Genomic DNA, 8001 nt, shown 5'->3' with positions numbered 1-8001 from the left:
TAAGTTATGCATGGGAACCAGCAGTGAGGGGCGAAGAAATGAACCAATCGGTCACAAAAGAAATTATTCATAATGTGGATCCAGAAGGGAGATATTTGTGAATGGCTAAGATCAGGCTTCAGTTTTTGTATGTATTGTGACAGATAAGAGAAAATCTCTATGTGTTCTTGAGTTGAACAGCTGACACACTGGGTGAGATTAATGGTCATAGTGCTCATGGTGAAAAATATGAAAACACATGAATTCTGCAGTTGTTGTAATGGGGAGCTTGTGAGATGTCAGATTTGGGCCCGAGTGAAAGATGTAGGAGAGGTCTTTGTTACGCAAGTCTCTGGCATTTATTGGAACTGACTTGAACAACAAAATAAAAGATCTAAAAGCACTTTGGGAATAGGTATGCATCATTCTGAAAGGGTATTACTGACGATAATGAAACTTCACGATAACAGTGACTAAGCTAATAAATGCAGCAGAAGGCTATGATCTCATGAATATTCACTGGTTGCTCAAGTGTAAACCCAGGGTCCTCAACCCTACTTGTGTAGCCATGTGCCCATTTTGTAGAGGGGAGCATCAAGATTTGAAGAGGTTAAATATTTGCTTTACATTATGCAATTAGGAGTTATGATTGGCACTTAGGGATGCCGAGGAGGGTGGATCACAAGGTCAAGAGTTCAAGACCAGCCTGGCTAACATAGTGAAACCCCATCTCTACTAAAGATACAAAAAATTAGCCTGACGTGGTGGTGCACGCCTGTAATTTCAGGTACTCAGGAGGCTGAGGCAGGAGTATCGCTTGAACCCGGGAGGTGGAAGTTGCAGTGAGCCGAGATCGAGCCATTGTACTCCAGCCTGGGCGACAGGGCAAGACTCTGTTTCAAAAAAAAGAAGTTATGATTGAGCCTCAGGTCTGTCTGACTCCAGCTGTTAACTGCTATGTTCTAAGCTCTACTATGGTCAGGAGATATTCCTTGAGCACATTTTTCAAGGTAATATGATAAACACCGTAGGGAAGAGAAATCTTAATCAGGCATGGTATATGTCCTCGCCAAACTTGCAGGGTACTAGAAAAGTACTAATTTCCTATAATGCATAGTGGAAAGTGATAAGAAAACAACGAATTCAGGGATGGAGAATTCACCTTTCAGAAGACTGCATGGAGGATGTGGGAGTTGAAGTAGGCTGTGAAAAAGGGGTAAGATGGGGCTATACTGAACCAAAAGGATAAGAATAGAGAGGAAAGAGGCAAGTGTTCCAGGTAAGAGGCAGGGCAGGAACAAAAATGAAGAGGTGGCAAATGCAAGGCAGTTTTTGGAAAAGTTAAATGGCCAGTTTGATGGGACAGAGAGAATATGTGTGGAAGTAGAGAAAATGCTGAAAAAAAAATACAATGCAGATTTAAATAGTATGAGTAATCATTATAGCTAATATTTGCCCAGCACCTAAAATGTGCCAGGCACTGTCCTTTGGGCTTTAAATTTATTATCTCACTGAAAGATTTCTAACTAGACTGTGAGATTGATCTTATTCCCACCCTCATTTTATAGATAGGTCTATCTGTAAACTAAGTTATCAGTTTATCTGTAAAATGGGGGTGAGAATAATACCACTCTCGCAGTCTAGTTAAACAAGTTATTTAGAGTAGTAACTTGTCTGTCTTATGAAGATTACTGGTGAAGCTGAAACTCAAACACAAATTTATCTAATGCTAAAGCTCTTATTTATAAAACCATATGGTCACCCAGTAAATATTACCGTTGATGCCACATAAACTCTGCTTCAGAGCCACAGTTTTGATCCACTGGTCTTATATTTTTTTTTTCTCCTCTGATTTATACATGTCTGATGTATGTTGTCATTTCTCTGCAAACTTTCAGAGGACTAGGAGGGAAGACTAGGCTCTAATTTCATCCTAGTGGAGAAAGAAAAAAGAAATGGAAAGTGAGTTTAATTACTCTTTGCTAAAAAGCCGTTTCTTCTCCCCATACTTAACAATATGAAGATTAGGTCTTCACATGCTGCTGTAAGAGAATAGACTCATCCATCATTAGATGTATCCTGGAAAAGGGAATGAGGGAATTTTTCCTGAGGCTCTGGATAGTATATCACTTGAGGCACCTTATAAGAAGGGATACTGTGTTTGGCTTTATACAGGATTGCTGATTTAGGATGATCATACATCCTGGTTTGCCAAAAGGGATCTTTATGTCTATTAACCTGGCATAATTATTAATGGCACCATCTTTACTCCCAAGTTATAAGAGTTTAGAAGATAAATTGTATGGTTTCTCTACTGAAGGTCAGAGTAATGAGAGGTCAGAGCAGCTCCCAGCCCCATTGCCTTGAGTGAGGTTTCTGTCTCACAGGGAGTTGCAGCCAAGAGTCTGAAGGATTCTGCCTCTTCACAGTCTGGATGAATAAATAGTGCCATAGGGATGTGAGCCCTACCCATTACTGAATGACTGCTGGTGTCCTTGGCTGCTCCAGAGATAGTAACATCAAGTAGTCTTCCTGGCATTTGAGGGGATGAACTCGGGGTAGGAGAAGAGGAGAGGCTGTACTCATCCATGAAGTCAGCAGTTTGGGGAATAGGAGGACATGGGCTAAGAACTTCAGTCTCGGGGGATCTCCTTGAATTAGGGTCATGTAAAGGGAGACACATTGTGCCTTGGTGATAGAAGGCTCCTTAGTGAGGCATTTATAAAGCCCCTGTTTAATCTCAGGAAGAATGTACCTATGTTGGAACAGTTATTCATAGTTATTGAAATTTCATAGGCCAAAAATTAAAAAGTGTATAGATGACCACGTATCTTGGGTCACTACTTAACTTGGCATGCTTTATTATTATTGATGATTTGGAGGCTATTTTGTAATGCAATTTATTCAGAAGGTATTTATTGGGTACCTACAAGATGTTGGGCCACTGACTGAGATTGTAAGAAATAGAGACTAGAATAAGATAATGTTCTTGCTCATAAAGCTCATTCTCAGCATTGACTACGATACACCATTTAAGCAATACTTAAAAATACCCCCAACAATACTGTATGTTGTTTATGGAAACATTCATATATAATGAAAGTACAAAAACATGCATGAGAATGATGCAACAACTTTTGGATACTGGTTAATCCTAAAGGGAGTGAGAGGGAAGGAAAGGGATCGGTTCCAGGCTTTAGCTGTATGAAAAGCATTTTATTTTGCAGGAGGAGAGGTAGTGGGGGTGGGGAAGAGAGAGACACCTGAAGCAAAAATAGCAGCATTTTAGCATCCATTATATCTTATTTAAATCTGTTAAATCTTAAAATATACCAGTGTAGTTTTCTAAATTCCTGAAATATTTTATAATTAAAAACTAAAGTAAAAAAGGCCAGGTGCGGTGACTCATGCCTGTAATCCCAGCACTTGGGAAGGCTGAGGTGGGCAGATTACCAGAGGTCAGGAGTTCAAGACCAGCGTGGCCAGTATGATGAAACCCCATCTCTACTAAAAATACAAAATTAGCTGTGCATGGTGGTGAACGCCTGTAATCCCAGCTACTTGGGAGGCTGAGTCAGGAGAATTGCTTGAACTTGGGAGGTGGAAGTTGCAGTGAGCTGGGATCACACCACTGCACTCCAGACTGGGCAACAGAGTGAGATTCTGTCTCAAAAAAAAAAAAAAAAAAAAGAAAAGAGCAAAACTCTGTCTCAAAAAAAATAATTAAAGTAAAATTGTACCCAATAAATGTATACAACTATAATTTGTCAATTCACAATTAAAAAAAAATAAAATTTACAACAGCCTTCTAAGGAAGATAGACCCGTTAAAATGGATGGTCCTTTTGTCATTACAAAGGCTTTTCCACAAATGAGCTGTTGAAGAAGAGAGATGGAAGGAGGAAGAGTGGGCAGAGAAGTGGGTGAGGCTGGGGCTCCTGGGGCCATGGAGTGTATGAAAAATCTGCAAGTGTGGTTGGACCATTTCACAAAAAGGGATGTATCTATATGCAATTGAAGTTGTGTGAGATTCTCTAATGTGAACCTCTTCATCTACTCACATACATGGGCCTGGTGAGAGTTGTTTTTTAAACTGAGGGAGGTGTCAGGTTCTTATCCTTGGTGATTCTGGCACAGAAAGAAATAGCATAGCAGGCACAGAATCAATGACCTACACGGTTGGTTAGCTCAGTGGAAACAGTAGTTGAGAGTCAGAGTAGACCAAAAGGATCTACCTCTTGAAGAATTCACGACAACTTGAGGAGGACTTTGGATCTTCACAGGGCAGGGCATAAGCGTGAGTGGAATTGAGGCGATCTTCCCTAAAGCTGAAGAGCAGGGAGATTTCAGTGGACCGTGGGTGACGTGGGACTCAGTAAACCCTTCAATGACAGTCATGAGTGAAACTCTAGGAAAAGATAGGGAAGATATTTTCATTAAAAAAAAATTGTGGATACATAGTAGGTGTATATATTTATGGGGTACATGAGATGGTTTGATGGCAGGCATGTAATGTGAAAAAAACACATCATGGAGAATGGGGTATCCATCCCCTCAAGCATTTATCCTTTGAGTGACTATAGTCACCCTATTGTGCTATCAGATAGTAGGTCTTATTCATTCTTTCTATTTTTTTTTTCTTTTTTACAAGGTGGGAATAGAAGAAAAGCAGGGATAGATAAAATGTGAGGGAGACAGAAAGAAGGAAGTAAGAATAAAGGCAAATGCATGTGAGCAGAACTTGGAGAGAGGCACTTGGGGTTCCCCAAGGTCTCACTGAGGGATGCTTGAGCAAGAAGCAGCCATCCAGCTGGTCCTTGCTGGCTGAGAACATCCCCAGGTCCTCATGGAGCATGTGCAACAATAGAGGACTTAACTGTCCATACCCATTCGTGTCCTGAAGGAGATGGTGTTGGAGCATGGTGGCTGGACTTATCCACAGGATTTACTTTGTCCTGCCTTTCAGACTGGGCCACCAGGTGTTTTTTTACAAGGAGTCTCCCACCTGCAAACATACCAGGTACTTTCTCCAAGTTGCTGATTTATGGCCGCAAAATGGGCTGAGGTTCACAGTCCCTTTAACACCATAAACAAGAAAGTAATAACCTAGAAACACAAAGGAAGAGGAGTTATATTTTGCCATCTGCTGCGGTCACTGACCAAACTTTAATCTTTTTATTTTCTAGGTCTAGTGTTAGCGGGGGGCAGGTAGTAGCTTTGTTCCTAGATGGGGAAGAAATTGGGTCACTAGCAGATGGAGTAAGGGGTGAGATGATGAGGGAGGGGTGGGAAGAGGGAGGAGGCAAGAGCCTGGAGGACTTCAAGGGAGGAGAATCAAAACAGGTTTCTTGGAAATGAAGCTGCTTCCCCACAAGAACAGCCTGATGTGATAAGAGCAAAGTAATGAGAAACAGACAGCTCACATTTCCCTGGAAGTGCAGAGCCAAATAGCAACTGGATTTTGGCTGTTCCCAGATCATTGTATTAACTTAAGTCCCTCCCCAGGCCCCGAGTGGGAAATAGGGTGGGGGAACCTGTCTTCAAAGGCTCCCCACTGACTCCATGGCAAAGAGCTCAAAGCCTTGGAAACAGCAAACTCCCCTCCCTCCACCTCCCAAACAATATTGCTCTTACCAGCCTTACAAATAGGGGGTGAACAGTCCTCCCTCAGCCCAGTGGGTCCTTCTTCCAAATCCCCCATCCTGTGTCCCCCACAGCTGCTTCACTAAATCATCCAGCTCAGAAAGAGCTGTCCACTCGCTTGCCACTTATTCTCTTGCTGTGTGGTGGGCTTGTCTAATTTTAACAGGCAGAAGGTAAGTGGAGTCTCCAATTTCATACAGCTCGCTGGGAGAGGGCCTCATTCCATAGCCCTTGTTCAAAGGAGTCAGTGGTAGGATTTGACGTGGGACCAAACGGATTACCCCTCCCACCCGCTCCTAACCCAGTGTTTTGGCCGAGCTCCCCCCAGGCAGGATCCCCAGAGCTTTCTGCCACTTGTAGCAAAACAGTCTGACTTCTTGCACCATCAAATAACCATAGTTTCTGAAACCTGGCGGGAGCAGCCTGCTTCTTCGCCAGCTGGAAGGGGGAAGGGGCAGGTCTGTAAGAAGAAAATGAGACCTTGACTTCAAGCTGAGAGATCCATGGACCTGAAAAAAATAGGGCTTTGTTCTCACCCAGAGTCCTCATCAGCGCCTAAGAGCAAAACTAGGGGCAATTCCAAAGCAGAGACAGCTATGCAAAGGCAAAGATGGACATCTGTCACTTCAATGAGAGCCCTGCTGAGGAGGTTAAAAGAATAAGAAGGGGCTGGAGGTGGTGACACACATGTGTAGTCCCAGTTACTTGGGAGGCTGAGGTCAGAGGATCGCCTGAACCTGGGAGGTTGAGGCTGCGGTGATCATGATTGCGCCACTGCACTTAAGCCTGAGAGACAGACTGAGACCCTGTCTCAAAAAAAAAAAAAAAAGGAATAAGAAGGGGTAGTAATGTAAATTTCCCATGTTTCCTGGAGACTGGTTCCTCCACAGGTTTCCTCACATGATCCAAATGGCCTGTAGATTTCCTAGTCCTAGATTCAACTTGGTGGAACATGAGCTCTCTTTTTATTTTGTCATGGAGCCCGCGCAGCGTATTGTTTGAGTTCAGATTGCATGTGAGTGTTGAGGGCGCTAAGTAATGAGCTGGGTGCTGTGGGGTCTGTGGAAAGAACTGAAGACTTGACCTGCGGGCTAACAGGAGAAGAAGGACACATAGATTGATTTACAAATGGCTTCATTTAGACTTACAAAGATGTTCAGATGACTGCAAATTAAAAGGAAGAGCAGGAGTACAAAGAAATCTATGTATCTGACACTTAAGAAACAATTATACAAGAGTCTTATCCACTAGAATTAAAACTGTGTTAGGTTAGGGGTTTTGATATGTTTGATTTCTTGCTGCATCCCCAGTGCCTAGTATTCTTCCTAGGCATACTGAACATATTAGATACTCAATAAAATTAATTTGAATGAATACATCTATTCCAGCACCAAATCTTCTTTCATAGTAATGCTTGTTAGAAATATTTTCTAAATTTTATTTACTTATTATTTTTTATAGATAGGATCTCTATCTGTCACCCAGGCTGGAATGCAGTGGTGTTATTATAGCTCACTGCAGCCTCCAAACTCCGGGACTCAAGCAATCCTCCTTCCTCAGCCTCCTGAGTAAGCTGGTGCATACCATGCTCCTGGTGCATACCACCACATCTTGTTAATTTTTCAAACATTTTTTGTAGACATGGCATCTTGTTTGTTGCCTAGGCTGGTCTCCAACTCTTGGCTTCAAGCAATCCTCTTGGTTCAATCTCCCAAAGTGCTGGGATTACAGGCATGAGCCACCGTACCCGGCCTTCTAAATTTCTTGTAATTTTATAGCAGCCGGAACAGACTTAGACAATCGTAATCTTAAGTCACAATTGCAATATGCATCTTGCAATGCCAGACTCCAGTGTTGCTAGATACAGCCCAGCAAAGGAATATTACATGGCAATTAGTTTTGCATTCAAGAAGAGACAGTAAATCTGTTCATTCAACTAATATTAATTGAGCTCTTACTTGAGCCAGGCACTCTACCCTGCTGGAGTAAGCCGTCATTGTTCCTTCCCTAATGGAGACTCCAGTCTGGTGGAAGTGAGAGGCATCATTACTTAGTCAAATGGATAAATATATCATTACAAATCGTAATATAATGACAATGGTAGCTAACATGTACTGAACACATAACTGCATGGTAGGGATTGTGCTAAGCATTTTGCGTGTGTTAGTTAATATTCTTAAAGTTGAAGTAGCCGGGTAGCCAGGTGTGGTGGCTCATGCCTGTAATCCCAGCACTTTGGGAGGCTGAGGTGGGCGGATCATCTGAGGTTAGGAGTTCGAGACCAGCCTGACCAACAGGGAGAACCCCAGTCTCTACTAAAAATAGGAAAACACTGAACACTTGTTGGGATGAACTGCCTGCAGAGAGGAGCTACTGTCTC

The sequence above is a fragment of the Mandrillus leucophaeus genome, unplaced genomic scaffold (assembly GCF_000951045.1).
Source record: "Mandrillus leucophaeus isolate KB7577 unplaced genomic scaffold, Mleu.le_1.0 Scaffold20, whole genome shotgun sequence".
Lineage (NCBI taxonomy): Eukaryota > Metazoa > Chordata > Mammalia > Primates > Cercopithecidae > Mandrillus > Mandrillus leucophaeus.
The sequence above is the reverse complement of the archived record's forward strand: the minus strand, read 5'-3'. Positions refer to the sequence as shown.